Source organism: Eucyclogobius newberryi, unplaced genomic scaffold, assembly GCF_026437365.1.
Source record: "Eucyclogobius newberryi isolate DKJ021-1_F unplaced genomic scaffold, fEucNew1.0.hap1 SCAF_17, whole genome shotgun sequence".
NCBI classification, from domain to species: domain Eukaryota; kingdom Metazoa; phylum Chordata; class Actinopteri; order Gobiiformes; family Gobiidae; genus Eucyclogobius; species Eucyclogobius newberryi.
This window is the reverse complement of record NW_027315801.1, coordinates 2,845,085-2,872,677: the sequence shown is the minus strand read 5'-3', so window position 1 is coordinate 2,872,677 and position 27,593 is coordinate 2,845,085. Positions and strand designations below refer to the sequence as shown.

Sequence of the window (27,593 nt, the reverse complement as noted above, 5' to 3'; positions counted from 1 at the left end):
CTACGTTCACGTTGCAGGTCAAATCCAGTGTTTTTGCCCATGTGACCTGGAACCATTTTTTTCAGGAGAGTGTGAACAGCACACATCTGTTTTTTTTCAAATTCAACCAGAAACACTTTTGTATGTGGAAAAAAATACGATATGTATCTTTTAGAATGCAACTTCAGTCTGAAGGCTCAGGTCAGGTCAGTTCCTGTGACCTAATCGTCATCCATAGGCCACATTTCCAGGATAAACGTCAATTCTGAGTCAAAGTGGAGAAAAAGCAGAGAAGAGAGTCGAAAACTGTCAGTGGAAGAAGGAAGAAGTTTGTGAACTGATCAATATATCAATTCAGGCAAAAATAGAAGGTTTGAATCGTAATCGAGCAGTATTTGAGGAGATTGTGAAGGAGTTGGCCGAGCGAGGGATTAAACACTCCCGGCTGCAATGATGCTGGAAATAAAAAGACTTTAAAGAAATTTAAAGAAACCAAGGACGTCAATAAAAGGAGCAGTCGCAGCGCGTGACAATGTGCTCTTTGTTGCACACATCGAGCTGCATTCCGTTCACACCAGACACAAACAGCAATCGCATTTCTTTTGTAACGTGAACAACCACATAAATAATCTAATCGATCTGCAGTTTTAGTTGACCAACAATTTCTTAAGCGTACTACATAGGGCTGAGTTCAACATATCGATACGGCGATAAACCGTCACGGACTCCGTATCGATACGCGTATTAAAAAAAATATACATATTTTTGTGGCCCGTAGGCTTTAAACGAGGTGAAATAGTACTTTTGATCTGCTGTTTGTGCTGCTCCTCTCGAGAAGGAGCTGTGGACATGATCAGAAGCTGATCTGTGCAGAAGATGCTGCTGCAGCAGGTTCAGACCAGGCCAATTGTTTGACAAGAAACATGCAATACTTTACTAGAATGTGTTCCTTATATTTCTATTTGGATCAGTTGGTTGGATGTATCAAGTTATTAGAGCAGAATGGATTTATAAATAAGTGCTTTGAGGATAAACATGAAATTTCATAAATTTTCTTATTCAGAATATGTCGGTGTAATCCCTCATTCGTCCAGGCGTGTTCCATAGTAGAAAAAGCTTCAGGTCTTGGGCGGGTCTTACCACAGAACAGTATTAATATCGGAGTTCTCGATCTAAATTCTTTTATTGACAATGACTCTTGGATGAGAGTCGAAACGTCTATTTTTTCAAACTGAGTCCAGATGACTACAACTGAAGCTTTTTCTACTTTCTTATTCAGAGTAAAAACATGACCCATTTGGTACATTTTTAAGATCCTTTTTTCAAAAATCTATCGGGATACGTATCGTAATGAGGGAACTGTTTCGGAATATACAAGTATCGGGATACGTATCGTATCGTGACCCCTGTATCGGGATACGTATCGTATCGCAAGGGTCTTGGCAATACCCAGCCCTAGTACTACAGTCCTATTTCACACTATTGTAGCCACAGCTGCCCCGGAGCAGACTTGCCCTGGCAAGACTGCCAATCTGCACCATCTCTGACCACCAACACACACCACGTTCATACTAAACAAGTCTGGTAATGACTCATTGATGACATCATTCTGAGCTGTAGCGTCCCAAAGTGATTCAACACGACTAATGCATCAAATGGGACCTGGTTTTTTTCTTCATAATGTCATGCCTTGTAGCGCAAATGATAGAGCCCGGGATTCTGGCACACAGCCTGATAAATATACGTTACAGCAGTTTATCGAGTCGTCCCATGTTTGTGTTTCTACTCGTGCATCTCGAAGGACATTTGGCACAACTTACGGTCAACCTGGAGCTCTACACAATAAACTCTCCCTCTCTTGAAACCACCTCCTCACCTGGCACACTACATTACCTTCACTGGTATAGTAAGTCCACTGTCTCCTTGCACTCGCTCACGCCGCACCATTAGCCCTGCTTTGGAGCCACGGCCCTGAGCTGTTCTGCTGCTTCTGTGTCTGTGTCTGTGTCAGTTAACCTTTATCCTCTCGCTCTCTCTCCCGCTTTATCCTTTATAACACTTCAGGCTATTTCCAGGCTTGGCGAGCGCCGACCCCGTCTGCTTATATCTATGTTTACTTTTTTTTTTTACAACTCTTCGCTCGGGTTGTGTTCTAAAATGGTACCGTAATGTAAAATGTTTCACAACCGGAGGTACACAACCCTCACAGGTCTATGTCCTCTTCAAACGCCGTATGAAGTGTGTCCTCGCGGTGAGATTTTGTAACGTAATATTTACCGCGTCAATCTTATTTTTAGACCAGTCGGGATGTGCAAAGGATGTTTGTCTTGCTGCTGTTATTTGCCGATACAATATTTCAATTTGATCAAATCCAAGTTAAGATGGCAAATTATGTTCAGTGGAAAGAATATGTGGATTTATTTGGGGTAAAAACACTATTTGTCATGACTGCGTAAACACACGGCCATATTTTAGTCAAGTTGCTCTTCTATCGCCGTCTTTACCCCGTCAAGCCCATAATGCATCGGTGTGTTTCTCTAGCGACGGGGGTTTAGTTTAAAAATAACTAAGAAGTGCTTTTTTATGACCCTCTGCTGACCATCCTCTCTCTGCAGACCATCCTCTCTCTGCTGACCACCCTCTCTCTGCAGACCATCCTCTCTCTGCAGACCATCCTCTCTCTGCTGACCATCCTCTCTCTGCAGACCACCCTCTCTCTGCAGACCACCCTCTCTCTGCAGACCATCCTCTCTCTGCAGACCACCCTCTCTCTGCAGACCATCCTCTCTCTGCTGACCACCCTCTCTCTGCAGACCACCCTCTCTCTGCTGACCATCCTCTCTCTGCAGACCATCCTCTCTCTGCTGACCATCCTCTCTCTGCAGACCATCCTCTCTCTGCTGACCACCCTCTCTCTGCAGACCATCCTCTCTCTGCTGACCATCCTCTCTCTGCAGACCATCCTCTCTCTGCTGACCATCCTCTCTCTGCAGACCATCCTCTCTCTGCTGACCATCCTCTCTCTGCAGACCATCCTCTCTCTGCTGACCATCCTCTCTCTGCAGACCACCCTCTCTCTGCAGACCATCCTCTCTCTGCTGACCACCCTCTCTCTGCAGACCACCCTCTCTCTGCAGACCATCCTCTCTCTGCAGACCACCCTCTCTCTGCAGACCATCCTCTCTCTGCAGACCACCCTCTCTGCAGACCATCCTCTCTCTGCAGACCACCCTCTCTCTGCAGACCATCCTCTCTCTGCAGACCATCCTCTCTCTGCAGACCATCCTCTCTCTGCAGACCATCCTCTCTCTGCTGACCATCCTCTCTCTGCAGACCACCCTCTCTCTGCAGACCATCCTCTCTCTGCTGACCACCCTCTCTCTGCAGACCACCCTCTCTCTGCAGACCATCCTCTCTCTGCAGACCACCCTCTCTCTGCAGACCATCCTCTCTCTGCAGACCACGCTCTCTGCAGACCATCCTCTCTCTGCAGACCACCCTCTCTCTGCAGACCATCCTCTCTCTGCAGACCATCCTCTCTCTGCAGACCATCCTCTCTCTGCAGACCACCCTCTCTCTGCAGACCACCCTCTCTCTGCAGACCATCCTCTCTCTGCAGACCACCCTCTCTCTGCAGACCATCCTCTCTCTGCAGACCATCCTCTCTCTGCTGACCACCCTCTCTCTGCTGACCATCCTCTCTCTGCAGACCATCCTCTCTCTGCTGACCATCCTCTCTCTGCAGACCACCCTCTCTCTGCAGACCACCCTCTCTCTGCAGACCATCCTCTCTCTGCAGACCACCCTCTCTCTGCAGACCATCCTCTCTCTGCTGACCATCCTCTCTCTGCAGACCATCCTCTCTCTGCTGACCACCCTCTCTCTGCTGACCATCCTCTCTCTGCTGACCATCCTCTCTCTGCAGACCATCCTCTCTCTGCTGACCATCCTCTCTCTGCAGACCACCCTCTCACTGCGACTTGTCCAAATCAACTTTCAAGGTCTCGTTTATTTAAGGTATAAAACACAATGAAATTACACATGGTTATTATGAAGTGAATATAGTTTTAGTTCATAAACGCTTTGGCGGCGCAACTTTGATTCAACATGGCTGACTTCCTGTTTATCATAGAGCGATGCTGCCAGGTGTATTTTACTCGTCAAAGGTCAGAGGTCAAAGGTAGCTCTATCACTGTTCCAAGTGTCATGTGCCTAGGCCAAAGATTAAGCGTTTTATGTTTTTTCTTTTTTGCTCTACGCAACAGGCGTTCTTGCAAGCTCCATTTAGTTCAATTTCGGGCCGAGCCGATTGCGTCTATGTCCCCATGTGTGACTTTCATCAAGAAACCAGGCGAGAACAAAGACTCGAGGATTCCGTGGAATTAATTCCACTCCATGGCTCGAGCCAATAAAACAAATGTTACTCACACTGACTAGGGCTGTAGAATTCTTATTTCAATTGTTCTGACAACTTTTGCCTCTAGACTCTGAAATATGAACGGCAAAACCCATACAGAGTTTCATTTTGGTTGTAGACGTCCAAACTACACGGTTTAACACCTCAAGACATTTTTTCGTGCGTGCAAATTGCTATTTCAAGTCGATTGGGTTGTATTTTGCCGCTTGATCACTCTGCATTTATTCCCTTTGACACTACAATGGAGAACACATTTGACACAAACTTTGAGATATTTTCTTTTTTCACCCATTGATGGATTCAGGCCATTAACATAGCAGTCAACTTTAACAAAAACATCACTCTTTGTCACTCCTGTCCCCACAGGCTCTTTAAACTTCCTATTTGCTGTTGCTCCAGGTTTATTACAGTTTGCATAGTTGTGTTCAGCTCTTTAAGCCTCTTCTTGTCTCTCATTGTTGCTCGTTGTTTTGTTTCTCTACACTTGCCTGGCTCTTGCTCCAGGCCTCCTCCATTTATATTGTTCATTTAATTATTAAAGTTCTTAATTCTCTACGAGCGAGCGGGTTAGTTTAATCCTGCCTCCGAGCTGCCTCTCTCGCTCTTTGTCTCTTTTCTGCTACAAGTCATTACCAGTGGGAAAATAACACTCCCACCCACACGTGGGACTGATGCACAGGCACAATGTGTGGCAGAACTGACAAACTCACCAAAGCTTCTATAAACAAAATGCTTGAGCTTGGGAATGTTAAAGATGTATCAGGAAGATCCAACATGGCCTCTCGAGAACATTGGCCCTGTTTGACCCTGATACCTCAATGAAAACACTGTCAATGTTGAGTGGATATCTAAAATCAATGCACTGCAATTGCAAAATTTCGGCCAGAATTTGAAAGTATCATATGCTAAACAACTTACTCTTATTAAGCATTAAACTTATTAAACAACTTACTCTATTGTTTTTGCTCTTTAAACCCCGTGAATGGGGGGACAGACCGGGACCAGAGCATAGACACACTGGAGCGGCTGAAATGGGTGAACATAAACTGGACCCAGCACCACTATTCGAACCCCTTTTGCTGCGCTGCATGTGTAAAACCAAACTGTTTTTGTAGGAGAAAACCTTCAAGCCTCTGGTCCACAGGCAGAAGGAGCACTCACAGTTTAGAGGAGAGACAGAGGGGTCAGAGGGCACCGTCTCAGTGCAGGGAAAACTGACTGCCAACTTTCTCAACCCCGTTACCTCCCCTCTTTGCTCAGCCTAGCACTCTCTCTTATTTTGCCGGTGATAAACCGCTAAAACACCCGTTTAATCCCCCGTCAGGTGGTGCAGTGCCACAGCTCTCATTACACACTTAACGTGCTGTGTGTAGGGCATCGAGTGCTCCGGAGGGCACCGGCCTAACCAGGCAGAGTGGACTGAATGACATGGGCTATTTGTGCTGCAGCTGTACTGTTCTTTCACAATTAAACCTGGTCTGTCTTTAGTTTGTGTCAATTCAAACTAGGACTCAAGTGTCTCTCTCCATGTGAAGTTTGAGCTGTGCAGGAGCAGCTACGGTTCAAACAGACGCAGACAGATCAGGGGCACAACTGGGAACTTCACATATATATTTTACAAACCACAAAGAGTAAAACAGTCTTTAGGTGATGAAAATTGACCTCATATTCAATTAGAAACCATGAAAAAGAGATAATGAAACTGAACATGTGATTGTCAGCTGGTGCAGCTCTGGAAGTGAAACCGCGGCGTGCGCAAAGCAAAAGTGATTCAACTTCTTCTTACTTTTCATATGTTAGACAAGAGAGAGAAAATAAGTTCTACACAGACTAAAAAGCCGTGTTCGGGCCTCCCAGGGAATCAGAGCAGTGATGACTTGTTGGTCACATGAACATTGGACATTTTACACAAATCAATCTACTTTATAGCATCTTTTACAATGGAAGTGGCGATCACTGTCAGAGAAGGGGGGACACTGTTAGTGGAGGGGGGACTCTGTCAGATAAGGGGGGACACTGTCAGTGGAGGGGGGACTCTGTCAGATAAGGGGGGACACTGTTAGTGGAGGGGGGACTCTGTCAGATAAGGGGGGACACTGTTAGTGGAGGGGGGACTCTGTCAGATAAGGGGGGACACTGTTAGTGGAGGGGGGACTCTGTCAGATAAGGGGGGACACTGTTAGTGGAGGGGGGACTCTGTCAGATAAGGGGGGACACTGTTAGAGAAGGGGGGACACTGTTAGTGGAGGGGAGACACTGTCAGAGAAGGGGGGACACTGTCAGAGAAGGGGGGACACTGTTAGTGGAGGGGGGACTCTGTCAGATAAGGGGGGACACTGTCAGTGGAGGGGGGACTCTGTCAGATAAGGGGGGACACTGTTAGTGGAGGGGGGACTCTGTCAGATAAGGGGGGACACTGTTAGTGGAGGGGGGACTCTGTCAGATAAGGGGGGACACTGTTAGTGGAGGGGGGACTCTGTCAGATAAGGGGGGACACTGTTAGTGGAGGGGGGACTCTGTCAGATAAGGGGGGACACTGTTAGTGGAGGGGGGACACTGTTAGAGAAGGGGGGACACTGTTAGTGGAGGGGAGACACTGTCAGAGAAGGGGGGACACTGTCAGAGAAGGGGGGACACTGTTAGAGAAGGGGGGACACTGTTAGTGGAGGGGAGACACTGTAAGAGAAGGGGGGACACTGTCAGAGAAGGGGGGACACTGTCAGAGAAGGGGGGACACTGTCAGAGAAGGGGGGGCATTGTTAGAGAAGGGGGGACACTGTTAGTGGAGGGGAGACACTGTAAGAGAAGGGGGGACACTGTCAGAGAAGGGGGGACACTGTCAGAGAAGGGGGGACACTGTCAGAGAAGGGGGGACACTGTCAGTGGAGGGGGGACACTGTCAGAGAAGGGGGGACACTGTCAGTGGAGGGGGACACTGTCAGAGAAGGGGGGGCACTGTCAGAGAAGGGGGGACACTGTCAGAGAAGGGGGGACACTGTTAGAGAAGGGGGGACACTGTTAGAGAAGGGGGGACACTGTTAGTGGAGGGGAGACACTGTCAGAGAAGGGGGGACACTGTCAGAGAAGGGGGGACACTGTTAGTGGAGGGGGGACTCTGTCAGTGGAGGGGGGACACTGTCAGAGAAGGGGGGACACTGTTAGAGAAGGGGGGACACTGTTAGTGGAGGGGAGACACTGTCAGAGAAGGGGGGACACTGTCAGAGAAGGGGGGACACTGTCAGAGAAGGGGGGACACTGTCAGTGGAGGGGGGACACTGTCAGAGAAGGGGGGACACTGTCAGAGAAGGGGGGACACTGTCAGAGAAGGGGGGACAGTGTTAGTGGAGAGGGGACACTGTCAGTGGAGGGGGGACACTGTCAGAGAAGGGGGGACACTGTTAGTGGAGGGGGGACACTGTCAGAGAAGGGGGGACACTGTTAGTGGAGGGGAGACACTGTTAGTGGAGGGGGGACACTGTCAGAGAAGGGGGGACACTGTTAGTGGAGGGGAGACACTGTTAGTGGAGGGGGGACACTGTCAGAGAAGGGGGGACACTGTCAGAGAAGGGGGGACACGTCTACCATGTGACTTTCCCCTATGCTAGCTTTCCTCCGACATGCTAATGCAGCCACACACTTCTAATGATCATGACAGACCAATGAGAAGGTCGTATTGCCTGAAAGAGGATGTTTAATTCATTATATTTCACTTTCACATGCAAAAGAAGTGAACTGATTGTGAAAGGTCTGTGGTTACCATGGCTGCAGTGTGGAGCATCTTTTTGACCCTGTCTTGCCCTGTGCTGTCTGCTTTTGGACCAGACGTTAGCAGGTTCCCAGAGGCCGCGGGACGGTCCGGGCTCTTAATTCCTGCGGAGGGCCAGCCCGCTCCAGATGGTGTTTGCACTGAGTGATGGAGCAGGATTCTGGGGCTTCAGTGCAATCTTGGGCTCAGTAAACGGAGCAGGGAGCACGGGCAGGAGACAGGAAATTGGAAATTGGAAAAGTGAACTTTGGAGGGGATGTAGTGAGAGCAGACTGAGGGATGGAGAGAGCGACAGTGGATTTGAGAGGTTTGTGACCATTGCAGTGGGATCAGCAAAAGAAAAAACAAAATAACATGTGGATTTTGTTTCATTTGGATTTCAAATCAAGCCTCGTGTAGCTGCGTTTCCATTGAGCTTTATCGATCTGCTCCAAATGTTGAAAAATACTATTTCACATTGAGGGTGTTTCCATTAAAATATATGAATGTGATGGTGTGTTCAGACTTAAACATCTCTGTCCTGAGTCCTGCTCCTGTCTGACTCAGACTCTGACACAGACACAGACACAGACACAGACACAGACACAGACTCTGACACAGACACAGACACAGACACAGACACAGACTCAGACACAGACACAGACACAGACACAGACACAGACACAGACACAGACTCAGACACAGACACAGACACAGACTCAGACTCAGACACAGACACAGACACAGACTCAGACTCAGACTCAGACTCAGACACAGACACAGACTCAAACACAGACACAGACACAGACACAGACACAGACACAGACACAGACTCAGACACAGACACAGACACAGACTCAGACTCAGACACAGACACAGACACAGACTCAGACTCAGACTCAGACTCAGACACAGACACAGACTCAAACACAGACACAGACACAGACACAGACACAGACACAGACACAGACACAGACACAGACACAGACACAGACTCAGACTCAGACACAGACACAGACACAGACACAGACTCAGACACAGACACAGACACAGACACAGACTCAGACTCAGACTCAGACTCAGACACAGACACAGACACAGACACAGACACAGACTCAGACACAGACACAGACACAGACACAGACACAGACACAGACACAGACACAGACTCAGACTCAGACACAGACACAGACACAGACACAGACACAGACACAGACACAGACACAGACTCAGACTCAGACTCAGACACAGACTCAGACACAGACACAGACACAGACTCAGACACAGACACAGACACAGACTCAGACACAGACACAGACACAGACACAGACTCAGACTCAGACACAGGCACAGGCACAGGCACAGGCACAGGCACAGGCACAGGCACAGGCACAGGCACAGGCTCAGACACAGACACAGACACAGACACAGACACAGACACAGACACAGACACAGACACAGACACAGACACAGACACAGACTCAGACTCAGACTCAGACTCAGACTCAGACTCAGACTCAGACTCAGACTCAGACTCAGACTCAGACTCAGACTCAGACTCAGACTCAGACTCAGACACAGACACAGACTCAGACTGGATTGTTGGACTAACTTTATGAATGAATGGCCCATAGGCTTCTAGTGAGGCAAAATGAGGCTTTATTAAAGATAAAGTGTCTCTGCTGTAAAACAGAGTCACTGCTTCTTGTATCTAAGGGCGCCCGGCAACGCAGCCTGTAATGGCTTCTTAAAGTAAATAAACCTTCAGCGGTCAGAGACGCTCTGGGATGGGGCAGGAGCAGGTCTCTGCACGACGGTCCCCACAGGTTTGACCCTCTTATATAAAAATAAGAGCTTCCATTGTTTTGTGTTTTCCACATTTGAGAAATAAGTGCGTTTCGATCCACCCAGAAAACGACCTGGTGCAAGCGCAAAAACATGATACCAACAAACTGGTGTTTTTTAAATGTACATGTTTCCATTAGAGAAAGGTTTATGCGTAAATGAAATGTGTTTAAAATGGAAAGGCGACCAGTGAGACGGTTACGTGTCTGATTACCAGATCATGTGGAGCACTGTTTTATGTTTGCCTGGTTCCTCCCATCAACGGGATAATAAAGTGCTGGGGCTCTGATCCAGCGGGGCAGTAGTTTGAATCCCGCTCACAGCTTCCACAGACGAATGCTGTCGTTGTGTCCTTAGGCAAGGCATTTAATCTGCCTCTCCCCCAGTGTCTGCAGAAATCCCCCACAAATGTGTATTTTACTAATATTATTCATTGTTTCATGTTTCACCTTGATGCAGACGCAGGTTCCTAGTGATTCAATGACAAAGACAACATTTTCTTTTCTGCTTCTGAGGCTTTATAAACATTTAACCTGGAAACATTGGTTAAATGTTATTGCTATTTCTCCAGCGAGGTACTCTTCACCGAGCTCGTGGTTCAGATTCTACACCGAGGTCGGCCTCTGATCCTGAGACTGGTGTAGCAATTTATCCATGAGGAAAAACAAAATCTTTTTCCAACATTCTCTTGAGGTGATCTTGCTTCTTTTCCTTTGCAGTTTTAGCCAATTAAAAACTAGCATTTGTACGAGGTTTGTGCAATCTGTAATAAACATCAACACGTGTAATAAAAGGTCATGTGTTTAAGCTTTTCCTTTTCTAACTAATTATACTTCTATATATCGTATCTTCCCCCTGCTTATTTATTTATGAATGACTTACAGATTTGCATCCTATGACAAATTGACTTCCTGTTCCGTCCCAGCAAACATGAAAGTATCTCTTAAATGTTGTAATCATTTTCCTATGAGATACTCCATTCCTCCCACTTCAAAGCTGTACATCCCCCCCCCCCCCCCCCCCTCTGTTCCCTCAACCCCCTCATGGCGTAATTAGCTGATAAAATCTGGAAGAAACTCGTTTAACTTGTTAATGTGTGACGTGGAGTTGAAGAACAGTGGGGAATAATGCCCATCGCTCACCATTAAGACCCGACGCCGGACACTGCATCTCAATGTGGCGTTATTAACCGCGGCAGATGGAGCGGTCGGAATGCTAAACAAGATGCTCCCGTCAGATAGTAAATGAAGCGCTAATTTGCCAGGGAGATTTCCATAATCGGTGTACTGTCAGTTATAATCGTCTTGTACGGGCGAGTGAATGGTGTCAGCGCATTTTAATGTCGATTTTTCGGTTTTACAAAGTTAAGATAGTGGCATAATTGAAAGTGGTTTCTTTAATATTAGCACATGGTCTTGTTCTGGTTACATAAAGATCAAACCTTTTCTACACTTATTCTGCCAGGCCAGTGTTGATTTATTTTTAGTACTGGTAAAGGATTTTGCGACAACACCAGACTTTATAATTGTGTCTGCATTTAATCCAGTTTTTAGTAATGCATTTTGTCAAGAGAAGGGCTTTTAAAAATTGTTGGAAACTAGTAGCTTGCTGTATTCTACAGTATGGAAAAAAAAATCCAAACATCGATTAACCAAAAGCCAGATAAATAAAAAGGCAAAATAATGGTTTGTTGCAGCCCTATAGTCCAGATATTACATTTGTTCCGAGTCTTAATCAAGAGAACTTGACTGGAGGATTAGCCTTTTGTGCTTGTTTTAGTTTGATGACCTGGAGCAAGTCCAACCACACCACTAGAAAGAACATAAAGTACAGAATTAAACCTTGGACAGTGTTGTCATGACACATTAAGCACTTTTCTTAATAAGCAATGCACAATAGCAATTTTGCCCTAAACATTAAATGTCTACAAAATTGTTATGTGAGACATTTTGTTTGTAGAGGAAAAGGAAAAATGACTTTTGACTTGAACTCGGACCATGTTCTAAGACTTAATTGTGGTTTTCAAGTTAACTGAGCTCAAATAATGAAACAAATATGGTGAGAAAATACCTTTTTACTTTTTATTCTACTCTATTTTATATTCACCATGTAAACTCGTATGCAGAGTCCAAAAAGAAAAGAATGATTTTGTTCCATCTTCTCCATGCCCATGTTTGAACTTGTAATGTGAAAAGTACACGTGAAACTCTGAGCAAAGTGGTACAGTGTGAGAGCTGCATTCAGAGGCAGCTGGACTTTCTGCTCTGTGTACCACAAAAGCTATTAAACTGAGCAGCGGTCCACAAACACACAGAGACAAAACATGACTCTGAGTGCAGCGGGGGGCCGAGACGAGCATTTTCTCCTTTAGGATTTGGAAAAAGCCCAATCATTGACAAAAGTATACTGAACACTATAAAATGTCTAAAATGTTCTTTGTGCTGCAACACATATAGATATATTTTTAATGCAAGACAGATGAACAAGACTAGACAGTTCACGGACATGGGGTTTGATAGGTATTCTACTTAGATTTATTTTTCTATGAGATGAAATGAACTCTTACTCAAATATCTGATATTCGCATGTGCAATAATGGAAGGACTAACCTGTCATTGTCACACAGAATCCCACTGAGAATGAGAAAATCAAATCTATTTTTAGAAAGTTATACATAAACGTCACAAACTGCTCACACGTATTGTATTCAAATAAGCATTTTTCTGTTGTTAAATTGGCCGCTGTAGCCGTGGAAACAGAGGTGTTCCATCACTCAGACATGATGGATCACAGAGCAGCTCCAGAAGTGTGAGCTCCCAGCTGCCCTCCTCTGTGCTCCCGTCAGGGGCATAAATCACCCCCCCCCCGCCCTCCACCAGGGGCCGCCAGGTTATTCCAGACAGAAGAAAGTGGATGGTCCAAAGTGCCCAGACCATAGAGAGGGAGGTGAACCTGGTGGTGGGAAGAGCGATGGCACAGACTGGCTGCTCCTCTCAGTCTAAAGAAACGCTAGATTCATTTGATCTATTCATTCAGCTGTTCACATTATATTGCAATCAGTTCCCCCGACTCTGGTTCTCCCGACTCTGGTTCTCCCGACTCTGGTTCTCCCGACTCTGGTTCTCCCGACTCTGGTTCTCCCGACTCTGGTTCCCCCGACTCTGGTTCTCCCGACTCTGGTTCCCCCGACTCTGGTTCCCCCGACTCTGGTTCCCCCGACTCTGGTTCTCCCGACTCTGGTTCCCCGACTCTGGTTCCCCCGACTCTGGTTCCCCCGGCTCTGGTTCCCCCGGCTCTGGTTCCCCCGACTCTGGTTCCCCCGGCTCTGGTTCCCCCGGCTCTGGTTCCCCCGGCTCTGGTTCCCCCGACTCTGGTTCCCCGACTCTCGTTCACTCTGGTTCCCCCCGTCTCTGGTTGACTCTGGTTCCCCCGTTGTCCCGGTGCAGGTTTATGAGGAGGGACGGACACGGCAATGGAAGATGACTCTAATACTGCAGAGGCCTCAGGTGTGCGTCAGACTCTAATGAATAATCAACACTACGCTCCTCCTCTAGTTCAGCTCTCCTCTCTTTCTCTCTCTCTCTGTCTGTCTCTCTCTCTCTTTCTGTCTGTGTCTCTCTCTCCGTCGCTCTCACTTTCTCTCCCTCTCCCCTCTCTGCCTCTCTTCCTGTCTAACACTGACTACGTTTACATAAGGTGAATATTCCAGTTTCTGAAACATTTGGAATAACCCATTTATGTGCGTGAGTTATTCCCGTATCCCGGGGAACTGTAATCGTTTTGGTATATCCCAACCCAAAACACCCCAAAGATGCGCGTCATGTTGCTTCTTCTCCCTGTGTCTGAAGACAACAGCAGCAGCAGCAGCAGCAGCAGCAGCAGCAGCAGCAGCAGCAGCAGCAGCAGCAGCAGCAGCAGCAGCAGCAGGATCACGAACAGTCCGAGGCCGTTCAGCACCGGCACCTTGGTTTGCGGTTTGGTGCCGACCCATCGCTGGCACGATTCTGCCTCGCGTTCTTCATTAATGGATGAGAACAACTGCCGGAGCTCCGTATCCACTGACCCGTTCCCACCGGAGCCCCCCGGACACTTTGGATGAAGGCGTGGTTTCCTCCTCTCTCCAAAAGTGTGATGATGCGTGGCGTTCAAGTATCGCCACGTTTACAGTCCTGTACACAACAGAGGCCCGTCATGAATAGAACATGCTCAGAACACACATGAATGTCCCTATCGATGAGGACGTCCCAATCTGCAAATACATGAGCAGATGTTCCAGTTAGAAAAAGTGTAACCCAGGGGTCATATCCGGGTTTAAAAAAGGGGTTATTGGTGTTTACATGGCCGTGCGTAACCAGGTTATCGCCAGTATTCTGGTTATTAAAGGGTTTTTGACTGGATATAAATGCAGTCTCGTTCTGTCATTGACTCTTTCATTGTCATTGTGTCTTTCTTCCTATCAGCCTCTCTGTCTCTCTCTCTCTTTCTCTCTCTCTCTCTCTCTCCCTCTCTCTATATATATAATAACTTAATATTTATTATATACAGTACTTTTTGTCGTCTACTTGTCGGAATTAATGAAATAACCAGAGTTCCTTTTAAATACATTTATTGTCAACGTTTCACATTCTTTACAAGTCGCAGTAAATCACCTGCCTTCTTTGCCTCCATCTCATTTGACGTGTTCTGCCGTTCTTCACGTCCAAACCTGTTTAGCGTGAGCTGTCCTCAAAGCTGCAGTATATTTCGTACACCTCATATTCCTGCTCCTTTCTTCATATTGATCTTTCGTCAGTTCTAGTCCTCCACACGAAGCGCAGCGGCGTCCGTCTCTGCTGTGGGGAGGGGGCCACACACGGTCTGCACACACATCCACTCTCTCCTTCACTGACCCACTCGCTGCCCCGCGCACTGTGAGATTAAAGGGGCCAAGCTAAAGATAAATGCGCTCGGAGAAGGGGCACGGCGGAGCAAAACGGCCCGGGGAGGGGGCGGGCGGACCGGGTGGGGAGGAGGCGGGCGGACCGGGTGGGGAGGAGGTGGGGAGGAGGCGGGCGGACCGTGTGGGGAGGAGGCGGGGAGGAGGCGGGCGGACCGGGTGGGGAGGAAGCGGGGCGGACCGGGTGGGGAGGAGGCGGGGCGGACCGGGCAAACGAGTGCGAGATGACGGAGTGTCCAGGCCACTCGACCCGGTGCGGCGTGGGGGGCCGGCTGCCCCGCTGGATCTCCATCAGTCCTGCACACAAAAGCACGGGGAGCAGTGCTGGTAATCTGGTCTATTCTCCATGTTTGTTTTCTGTTTCTCCGTGACGTTATGTGAAAGAGTTTGCTTTTTAAAGTCCTCTTATTTACAGAGAAAACTTAAGGTTTACCTAAATGTCCTTTATCATGCATTATTCAGACTTTTTAAATTACTTTTGGCATTTCCCAATGTCCTAACGTAACACAACTATAAGAATTCTGAGGAGGAATGAAGGACTAGTGATGTGATGCAGTAGTGCTTATTGTCCTTATGTCATTCATCTCAGACCACCCTGCCCACTTTTGCCTCTTTTTGCCACACCAGATTTCATTTATTTATTGTTTTGTGTAAAAGGTGTCACCATCTTCAAGAACACTACATTCGAATGAGTCTGATTATCCCCCCGATCCTCCTTAAACCCCTCACTCACTATAAAGCCCTGCAACCGTTAGCAGACTACTGTTTAATCACAGAAACTCACGACTTCCTCCTCCTGGCGTCTGGGTGCGAAAAAAGTCAGCAAAAGTCTGATAAAGAATAAAATGTATCTCTGTCATAAATGTTGACCAAATCCGCTCGCACTTATTTATGAGCTAATAATAATCACACGAGTTTGACTGAGATGGAAACGATCGATCTCTTTGGGGCTAAGGTGAGCGGCAATGTTAGCGACGACGTTTGCGTGACGGCTTATTTAAGAGCTGTGCAATGCATTGTGGGCTGCTGGGAACAGTGTGGACGTTTGGATGCAGACTAAAGAGTTGACCCGCTCATGTCTAAAGAAACATTTACTGATTTACTGACACTGATTCTGGTGAAGGTGGAAAACTCATCTCAGCACATGTTCGTGGGATTGTGGAATGCTGAAACATAAACAGTACATGCAGCATCTCAAGTAGAGTTGTGTGTATGTTACGCTGGCTCGGGAGGTTCAATATACAGTAAATCTCAACTGAATCAAAATGCGCTCTTAGAACTTCGAACTCAAAGGATTGAGAGCAGTAGCTTTCACAGGGAGGGAGAGCTTTTGTTTGTAGTTTTCTCTTTACTGCTGTGTCAGGGTCAGATGGGCTTAGCCAGAGTCACGCTCTGTGGACAGCATCAGGTCAACATCACATCTGTGGCTCTAATCCTCCTGCACTGGATTTAATTGGCTCGTTTATTGTACGTTATGTAATCTGATGTCATACTGCTGCAAGCTCTCTTGATGTTATTGGATATCATATGAAATCTGCCATGCAATTGTCTTAAAGGCGCAATGGATAATTTTTTGGCCCAAATCTGAGTCTCATTTCCTTGTGGCGTGGACTGCCGATTAGTCCTGCCACGTATCAATCGTAGGATGCAGCTACCGCTCACCTGCAGCATGTTTCCCTCTGTCTAAGCACATGGATCTATCATAATATAGTTCCCTCAGTGTACGGGACAAAATGAAGACAGAGAAAGACAGTTTGAGCTCAGAAGAGACGGAAATCTACGGGAGACGAGAGATGCGATGCGATCCGTCGCGCTAATAAACAAACGCACATAGCTGCGCACGGGGGGAGGGCGGAGCTACACATTACGCCTTTAAGCCAGCTTTCCTATTCTTAACATAATGTAGAGAGTATGTTTGGATCACTCCTGACTTTCTACTGGCCTGGATACAATTACCTATTTATCTCATTCATGACAGCATGTAATGCCAAGTTCACCCCAAATGAGCCCTGTTACTCTGAGAGTGCAGGTCTGAGAGTGCAGGTCTGAGAGTGCAGGTCTGAGAGTGCAGGTCTGAGAGTGCAGGTCTGAGATTGCATGTCTGAGATTGCAGGTCTGAGCGTGCAGGTCTGAGAGTGCAGGTCTGAGAGTGCAGGTCTGAGATTGCAGGTCTGAGAGTGCAGGTCTGAGGGAGATTCTAATCTGTGGGAAGAATAAGAATCTATTCTGCTGGTCTGGAGCAGTCTTCAGGTCATTAGATGTGTTATGGCATGAACACACGTGAGCCTGAGCTGTGATGATCGAACATACGAGCAGTCTGCAAGTTCCCCACTCACCACATGGGCCAAACCTGCCCCTTATTGAGCGTAAATCAGACATAACGCCACGAAACCAACACCTTAGCACCTTGTAATACCTGTTACATGTTAATGTGTAATCCCTCATTCCATCATAAAAAAGATCTGGACCCTGTTCTGAAAAAACACAGCAGCACAACGATAAGTGCTGGTGATGCAGCCGTATGGACATTGGGAAATGTTTTTAATATTTTTATCAAAGAAATAAAGCTATAAACTATTTTTATTTGTCTAAAATAGGTATCAAATCTATTTTTAAAAGTGTAGAACCAGTTGTATATACAGCATATATATATATAATAAATTAAAAAGCACTATGTTTTAGATATAGATAGAATATTGGGTTATTCTTTATTAGAGTAGTGTATTTTGTATGTTCGTAAACTGTGCGTATTTTGAAATACAGGTGTAATTTTTTCCAACACTACTTCCTGATATAGCATGACCTTTACCGTCTTCACTTCCGTATCCTCTGCATCATCTGACCCTTTCCTTCTCCATCTCAGCCTAACACCGGTCTTTTGCCCAAACTAAAAGGCCATTTGTGGCGTAAATTAAATTACGGTGCTTAATGTCATTTTGTTCCAATGCTTCTGGGGCCATTCTGACAGCCAAATCAATTACTCCTCATTCCGAGCGCCGCTATTGGTTTGGGGCCATTATACCAATAGATTCTGAAAGTTTTAAGTTTTGCGCCTTCATTTCGCTGTCAAGGCAAAATGCAAACAAAGAATCTATTCATTATGTTTACTACAAATGCTTTCTGTGGCCACACGATAAGAGCGATGTTCAGAGAGTGCGTTTAGGCTTTCTCTGAGCGTGGACAAGGCGATCAGACGGCTCCTTTTGTTCTTTGAGCTTGTCTCTTTCAGTGAATGTGCATTTACTTGAAGTTGCAAAGTGCTTATTTTCTGCAGTGTTCAGGCTTTTTGGTCACCTTGGCCTCTTTATTTTACTGCACACGTTTCATTTTCGAGCGATTACGGGTATTTAATTATATGTAGTATGCAAAGTGAACAGTAACAGTTCCTAAACAGCCACATGTCTCGTACTTCACTGTAGACACATGATGAGAGCATCTGCCACATTTCACTCTCTTTGAGATCATTTACTTGTTCATTTCTAAAGTGATTCATGTTGGTCTTTTACAGACACTTCAAAGCTGGAAAAGAAAGAAAAAACAACTTTGCATATATTTTGTCTGTCTTTATAAATGTCTCCTTCACTTGTTGTAAACAGACCAGATTAAATCTGAACAACAGAAACAGAAACTTTGAATTCATTTGTGTTTTCTGTCACTTAAGATTAGAAACGTGTGTAAAACGTACTTACGTGAGGCCACGTAACACGTATGATTCTTCACTGAGGTCGAGTCATTTTACCTGATTAGCTCCGTTAGCGTTAGCCGCTGTGACTCCGCCCCTCGACTCTCTGTTTCCTCCGTGCTCTTTCACACAACAAAACTCTGCTCCATTGACACACTTTTAACGTTTAAAACAGACCACTTTCCCCTCTGTTGTGTTTTAGTTGGTGCAGGCGCAGCGCGGAAACAAGCGCCACAAGTAGCTCTGAGAGCTCTGTGTGCCACAGATTCATTTAATTAAATATATAGATTAAACCAATCATCAAGGCAGTAAAAGAATAATCAAAGCTTTTTTTCTTATCAAATAACCCAATTTACCCAATAATTTCAACCCTAAACTGAATTGTAAATTGTGATTAATTAAAGGAATAATAGAGGATTTGCAATCTGAGTCTCATCTCCTCATGGCGTGAACAGTCGAGTAGTTCTCTCACATGTCAACCATTCCCTGCGTGCTAATGCACACCTGCAGCCTTGTTCCCAGGATAGCAGCACGTTTCCCTGGCTGCATATGTGTGGTTGATATGCCGGTGTGTGTTTAGCGAATTCCTTCAGTTACAGTACAAAATGACCAGAGAAAGACTGTGTTTGAGCTCAAAAGAGATGGAGGGTGGGGGGGGTTGAGTGTGCGCATACGCATTTTTCAAAAAAGGACTAACAGTCGTTTGAGTTCTCAACTCGGAGAAAAATCCGCTATTATTCCTTTAACGCAAGGGAAACATATAATATATGTTTTTGCTTTATCTTCAAGCCCTGCACCGAGGCCGTATTTTACTATAGCATTGCAATGCTTTCTGGTGCACATCATTGACCTCCAGAGCAGATTGCTGTCTGTACCTGTCTGTGTGCTGTTGTGAGCGTTAGCATGTGTAGCTTTGGCAGGATATTGGTGTAGTCAGTCATGTCGCTGTCAGCTCTACAGACTGAGAGCATTAGATGTCTCTCTCATTAGGTTTCACTGTCTATTGAACTGTCTATGCATCTTACAAACTGTCAAACTGGCAAACAAGCTTCACACCACTGCCACGCCGTGTCCATGGTTTCCAACTCTCAGTCTTGAATAATTTTCGGTTTTGTGGGGAGGGGGAAGAAAAAATACTATAATAACGACATATTTCCTCTTGCCTTTTTTGCAAACACCACAACAAATTCTACGTTCTCGTTTCTACTTACAGGGGAAGATACAGTTAAAATCACCTTAAATATGTGGTCGACGGCTCAATCCCGTGATATTGTCGTGTCCTCGATGGGGTGTGAGTGGAGGTTTGTTTAAGTGTAAGTCCAACAGTGACATTCCAGTAACAATAGGTCGGCAAATACAACTTAAAAACAGCATTTTCATACATTTGATATGCACAATAAAAGGCCCCAAATGCCCAGATTTACTGTCACTAAACGTCACAATGTCAAATCAAAAAGAAAGCTTCATGAACTGCGAGTTGTCTTGTTGGAGTAAATATTTGTACATCTTTGAAGTAGCTATTATTGTGTACAAATCTCAGTTATGTGCTGCTTGGTGGTTGAGTGGATGTCAAATAATTATGCCAGGCTCCACGTGGGTAGGGCCATATAACAGCTGTAAATAAGAGGGTTTTTTATATATAAAAGTGCTTTTTATATATATATATATATATATATATATATATATATATATATATATATATATATATATCTAAGAGTTTATTTTTATAAGTTATCCGTATTTTTATTATTATTATTATACTTGTGCCTAATCTGTTTCTTTTGTGAGATAAATAAAGGTTATCTTTATCTTATCTTAATTTGTACTGTCTTGCCCGATAAAGACTAAGGCCAAGAAATGCTTGAAAAATATGCTGATGCCATGTAATCGGAGTAGAGAGCCCTAATTTAAATGGACTTTTTTCCATGAATAAATAAAAATGTCACTACCAACAAAATGCAAACACTTAATAACATAATGCTTGAAAACCAGGTGCAGGCACGATGGCGCTCTTCAGTTTCAAAAGTGACATGGAGGATTTAATGGAATGGTTCCGTGTTCCTCCTCGATGTCTCTGTGGTCTAATTTAGCTCCAGTCTTCTCAGATCAGATTTCCCATGGCTCTTTATTCTGGACTTCTGTTTGTGGGGATTTTAGAGGAAACTCCTCCAGGTCACTCTGACTTTGGCCTCAGCATAGACACGGTCGTCATAGCCACTCCTCTTCTAAAGGGAATATGTATTTGAATGTTAGCCACTTTTCCTAGTCAGACTCTTTCATCATAGATTGTCTGGATTCATTCATTGATTAGAGATATTAAATGTGTCATAATTACTCTGGGGGCATAGTATTTAACTCAATTTCTTGTGTGTAACACTGATAATATGGCACTTACTGTATTTTCCGGACTATAAGTGTGATAAGTATAACTCGCACCAGCCCCAAAAAATGCATAATAGAGAAGAAAAACATAAGTCACACCTTTTGGGGAAATTTACTTTATAAAATCCAAGACCAAGAACAGATATTTAATCTTGAAATGCAATAACAAATGAGAGAACATGGTGAATAGGTGTACGCATGCTAACGCTAACACCGTCAGCTACATGACGTTTGCTAAGGCTAACACCTTCAGCTACATGACGTATAAACATGCTAACAAGTTTAGCAAAGCATCAGTTTTACCCCAAATCACTAAATCCATTGAATTCTTTTTCCTCTGTGTCACTTCTAAACAACTCCACAAACTCCAGAAGAGGAAGTGCAGATTCTTCTTCTGCGTCGCTTAGAGCCTAGAGCGCCCTCTTGTGGTTGCCAGTGTGAAAATAACAAACAATATCACATATAAGTCGCTCTGGAGTGTAAATCGCACCTCAGCCAAAAAAAGGAAGTGCGATTTATAGTCCAGAAAATACGGTACATTTTCAGCCACATGTTAATTGGCTTTTCTTACTGGCAGGAACTGAGATCTTAACAGCACAAACATGCAGAGGTTTTCTGAGGATTTTCTTGTCCCTCGCTGCACCGCGCTGAACCGCAGCACTAGATTTTGTATAATCTCATGACGAGGAGCGCGAGATGTCCTTAAAAAGTCATTCTCGCCAGACTTTAATCTGCCCTTCAAGCTCTGCCTCGTAATCTGAGCGCTTCCTTTAATCTGCGGGTGTCGGAGGGCAGCAGTATTAGACATGACGAGGCGGGACAGGCGATGACATAAAAAAGTACTTGTAGTAGTAATTCAGTATCGTGGCGGTTGTAGTAACATTGGACGTAATGAAACTGTAGTAGTAGTAGTAGTAGAGGAGAAGCAGTTACAGTAGAAGTAATAGCATCAGCATTAAATGGAGTAGTGGTTATGTGGTAATAGTAGTAGTAGTTGGTTGTAGGATTCCAACATTGCGTTCCTCTTTGGTACCATCAGAAAAAGGTCTGGTTAGTACTAGTACAGAAAGTATTGTTTGCTTGCCCCTTGCGGCCTGCTCGGTGCCCCAGATATTATACCTTATGTACTCCAATTATACTCCAGTTCTATCCAAACGTAATTATCTAAGTTGGAGTTGTAGTGTCAAACTGTTCGTTGTCATATCTTCAATCTGTTCTTGTCCTAGAAAATAAGACATTTGTTTTGCGGTGGCCGTACACACACTTAACACTTTAAGTCGTATCGTAATTGCTGTCAAATGAATATCATACGCGAATAATACGTGAATCTTCGGTGTACTAACGCCTCAGTTTTAACATCGACACTTGATATTTTATCATGGCCCGTTTCTGCATTCAACAATAGAAATGTCTCAGACTGTTGCCTTGGAAACTGTCCAGAGCATCGGTCGTTAAAAGCACTGGCACTAACGACAAAACGTGTGCATTGACAGCGCACCAAACGGGACGGCCACCGCACGTAGCATTTGTGTCAACCATTTCAGTTTTCAGTCACATTATAATGCTGTTTTTCCCCTCGAAAACATACCTGGACGTGTGTTTTGTTGCACGTAATCGTTTTGGGGGACTCTTGCATCAGGATCGTGACTCTTTCGGATCGTTTTTGTGCTAAAATGCTCTCGCCAAAAACATGCTTTGTAGCGACTGTCCATTTTCTCAACCATTTTATATGTTATGGATACACACAAAACACACGTGACATCATGAGGTGGGACAAAGTCATGACACGTCGGTGCAATCCCTCACTATATCAATGCATTAGTAACCTGGACAACTACTCTACTGAATATATCAAAAATATATGGGAAAGAGAAGGTTATTTTGTTCTGACGGACGAGGAGTGGGAACTTGTTTGTATATCCCAGTGTAGAACCACAAAATCACACGTCTGGAGGGAATTTAGTTTGAAAAATGTGTCACGTTTTGTTCATAACACCGTGTGAAAGTGTTTATTACTCACAGGGAGAACATGTGGCAGCCCAGAGGCAAACCACTCTCACATGTTCTGGGACTGTCCTGTTGCTCCAAAATACTGGACTGACATCAATGTGACATTACCATCCCATTAGATACCAGAACTATGTACTTGGGCCTCAGAACCCCTGCCATGGACACCATAGATGAATACCTTTGCAATTATAATTCTGGCTGCAGGAAAAAAAAAGCCATCACAAGGAAATGTATGACACGAACGCCCCCGACGATCAAGGACCAGACTGACATTATAACAGACATTAGACACATGACCTGAAAATGGACACATTCGAACAACGTTGGGCGAGATGGGACGTTTATGTTGGACTTGGTACGCTGTATCTTTATTTATGTTTAACCATTTAGTGCCATTCTTGTTATATCTCATTACTTGTATTATTGCCACTTTCTTTTGCTCTGGTTGTGTTCCAGCTGTTGTGTTTTGTGTCTCTGTAAAGTAAATAAAAGAAAACAAATGGCGCATGGTAACAAATGTAGTCATCAGGACAAGTTTTTTATAATCGGGAAAGGTTTGACTTCCATTCAGACAGTAATTTTGACCCATACACGCGTAATTGAAGTTAAAAGTATGTTGGAATGTAGGAAATAACAACATTTTAACAGCATCAGCTCCGTTTCACCTGCACAATCAAATCTCGTAGTCACAAATCATTCTCCTGTGACCGCGCACTGCTTACTAATCCTTATGTGATAAAACAGAGACATGTACATTTATTTTGTCATTTGTCATCCCATCAACACCACGTCTCACTGGGGCCTTCTACAGCTGAGTCCCGGCCTGCGTCGCTGAACGGAGCTAATCGCTATCATTATCGGACTTTTAGCGCATGTATGTAGGAACACGTTAGCATTGTGTCGCGCCATCCAAAGCTAACCGGAGAGCGCTGCCCAGTGTCGTTGGAAGATGTTAATTAGTTTATTGGCCCGGGCTCGTATCCTCTTGTGAATGGCCCTTGTTTTGTTGACAAACGCCAGTCATGAATGGCGTTCTGAATGCCGGGGATAAACCGGGCTGTGTGTTTATGTGTACATGCAACACTCCGGGGGGCTGTAGCTAATGAGCCGGCCATTTGGTTAACATAATCATTCTGGTTTATGCCGTGTCCCCCGGCGCAGGGATCGGCCCATTACAAAGAAGGTGTGTTTGATTCGCATTAGCAGCACCGCCCGTCCCCTCGTGCGCCAATTTCCCGACACGAGCACAGGACGAGGGGCAGATTATCAGATCATTTGCCATTGCTGTTGTCAAGATGAATAATGCAAAACCCGAGAGATGTGACCATAAACTGGTGTAGTGCCGTATTGCATTAAGAAGAGTGGAATTGTTTAGGCAATGAATTTGCAACCTTTTCTGTTGTTGCAGCTGGTTAGCCCTTTCACCATCAAATCAGTTTGTAGTTTTGTAGAATTTATAAATGTTGGCAGTTAGACCCAGGCAGGGAGACGATTCTGTGACATGGTGAAAGTAGAGAAACAAGAGAGAGCGTGAAAAGAGAGGTAAAACATGTTTAGAGGAATGGCTTGACGTGTGATTGACTTATAAGCAAAGGTTTAGATGGCGGCACGCTCTCTGCACACGGCGACAGAGGCGAGCGCTCTCTGCACACGGCGACAGAGGCGAGCGCTCTCTGCACACGGCGACAGAGGCGAGCGCTCTCTGCACACGGCGACAGAGGCGAGCGCTCTCTGCACACGGCGACAGAGGCGAGCGCTCTCTGCACACGGCGACAGAGGCGAGCGCTCTCTGCACACGGCGACAGAGGCGAGCGCTCTCTGCACACGGCGACAGAGGCGAGCGCTCTCTGCACACGGCGACAGAGGCGAGCGCTCTCTGCACACGGCGACAGAGGCGAGCGCTCTCTGCACACGGCGACAGAGGCGAGCGCTCTCTGCACACGGCGACAGAGGCGAGCGCTCTCTGCACACGGCGACAGAGGCGAGCGCTCTCTGCACACGGCGACAGAGGCGAGCGCTCTCTGCACACGGCGACAGAGGCGAGCGCTCTCTGCACACGGCGACAGAGGCGAGCGCTCTCGCTTCACAGCAGGAAGGTCGCTTTTCTGTCTTTTTCTTTGGGCTCCAGTTTCCCACATCAACTGAAAACATGCATGCAGGTAACATTTTCCAATTAGGGTCCTGAGAAACATTTAATTAAAGGCGATTTGAGAACGCAGGGGCGGAAGTGTGCATGCCCCTCCCTCGTGTGGACTGATACAACACACACGTGCGTTTGTTTATTAGCGTAACGGAGCGCATCGCATCTCTCGTCTCCCGTAAATTTCTGTCCACTTCTGCGTCAGCTCGAACTGTCTTTCTCCGTCTTCATTTTGCCCCGTACACTGAGGGAACTATATTATGATAGATCCATGCGCTTAGGCACGCGGAAACGTGGGGACGAGCCTGACGCGGCTGCAGGTGAGCGGTAGGTGCGTTTTATGATTGATACGTGGCAGGACTAATGATTTATCCACGCCACGAGGAAATATGATAAAAAAAATTGCTGAAAAAAATCGTCCATACCACCTTTAAATTAGTGTGAAAATGATTTTGACCGTTTGGGGTGACTGTAAACAGCACTCGTCTTTAGAAAAACTCGTTCTCATTAGTGTTTCCTTTCTCTTCTCCTGACAAATACTTATGTTTGTGACCAACACAAGTGTTACCAAACACATGATTTTACTTTGTTGAATTGTAGTCTAATTGAAATATCAAAACACTATTTGATGTGTCGTTTCAGTAGATTTTGTTGTTCTTTGGTAGTCGTAGTAGTAGTAGTAGTAGTAGTAGTAGTAGTAGTAGTAGTAGTAGTAGTAGTAGTAGTAGTAGTAGTAGTAGTAGTAGTAGTAGTAGTAGTAGTAGTAGTAGTAGTAGTTCTTACCAGTAACAGCGTGAAAACCAGATGGACCTATTTCTAACCACCTATTCTGTAAGATATATTGATGCCCATACTTTGATCATTTAAGTAACAGATCCTGTAACTTCCCTTTTTTTAACTGTAACAAAAAATGTTACAATGTACTTATGTTATCACATAAGTACATTCAAATACAACACACAGCAGGCCAGACATCTTTGTTTCCCCCCTCGACCCCGGACAAGCGCTCTCTCATCTCTGCGTCTTAAAAGTCTGCGGAACGCACTCGATGATGAGGTGTAAAGGGAGACAGAGGATAGTCAGATGTATGGGAAATATAAAAGGCATTTGGCCCGGGAGAATAATGAAAACAGCACAAAAACCAAAGCCCGACAAAGTCTAAGGAGCCTGAAGGGACTTTTAGCTCTCATCTCATCAGTCAGTGTGTGGTAGAAAAGTGGACAGTTTGTCGATACTTTGTAGAGAAAGCATAAGCCGTGGAGAGATTAGGCTATTTAACTTTTACCTTTAAAACTACTGCTGAGATATGAGCGTCAGGATGAATTTCTGTCAAGTCAGAGCCTGGTCAAAGGAGTGAAGAGAGATGTAAATAAAGTATATGTTTTTGCTCAACAGAACAACAGTATTGCTGATATGCAGTTGCAATAAAATCAGGTTCAATGCTCACTGCATTTTGTGGGAGAAGTACATTTAGCAAAAGTACCGTATTTTCCGAACTATAAGTCGCTCCTTTCCTTATTTATACTTATATACTTATACTAAGGAGCGACTTATATGTGATATTATTTGTTATTTTCACTTTCATACTCCAATGCAACTTATATATGTTTTTTTCTTCTCTATTATGCATTTTTTGGCTGGTGCGACTTATACTCCAGTGCGACTTATGGTCCGGAAAGTACGGTATTACCCAGATTTAGGGTTAGTTAAGTAAATCAGTGAGGTAAAACACTGCATTACTGTTACAAAACCTCATTGTAAACTTTATACAAATGCCTTTGCCATTGTCATTCATTTTTATCTCCCTATCTAAACTTTCAATGTGCTCATTTTTAATCCAATACAATGAGAATGAGCTAAACTGAAAGGTTGGAATGTTGCGCAGTATGGCATTAACTCTAACCCTAGTACACCTTTAACTCAAGCTCCAGTCTGCTGTCGACAGATGGTGACAGCTTCTAAATTGGCTCCATTTGCGGGACCAGACTTGTAAATTCACCCAGGAAACTGCCACGCCAGAGAAGACGCCGCGCCCACAGAACCAGGTGGCCGCACTGGACAGTGGACATTTGCTGCTAATTGGACTCATTATTAATGCAAGAGGACAATGGGACAGATGGCTCCCAGACTCGTCCTCCTCTGGGACCGTCCCGTACGCTGAGTGGACGAATCAATAGGCTGAGAGCTGGACTGCACCTGTGACCCCCCCCCTGACACCGCCGCTACATTGAAACAAATGAGCGTCGGCGGGAACAGCCGCGAGGTGGCGGGTCAAATGCATGTTGTATGAGCTGTCAGGCAACTTTGTGATGATGATGTATGAGAAGATATTTGCACCGTTCTGGACCTTTGCTGTGGATGTTTTAATCAGGAATTGGTGTCATTCTGTTGATTCCGTTATGTATTGGTACTGAGATGACTTGTGCTGCTGAATACAGGACTTTATTAAGATACAAT

General features: G+C 45.3%; 1 protein-coding gene across 11 annotated transcripts in view; it reads left to right on the top strand.

The window, feature by feature from the left end:
- Window positions 1-27,593, top strand: part of kazna (kazrin, periplakin interacting protein a) — a 268,056-nt gene that overhangs the window by 106,125 nt on the left and 134,338 nt on the right. The window contains exon 1 of one of the 11 annotated variants that reach the window (XM_072448717.1): window positions 15,161-15,249. The exons of the other annotated variants lie outside the window; for them this stretch is intronic. The gene's annotated coding sequence lies outside the window, so the exon portion shown is untranslated. Of the gene's footprint in view, window positions 1-15,160; window positions 15,250-27,593 lie in introns of those variants that run through there. 11 annotated transcript variants of the gene reach the window in all.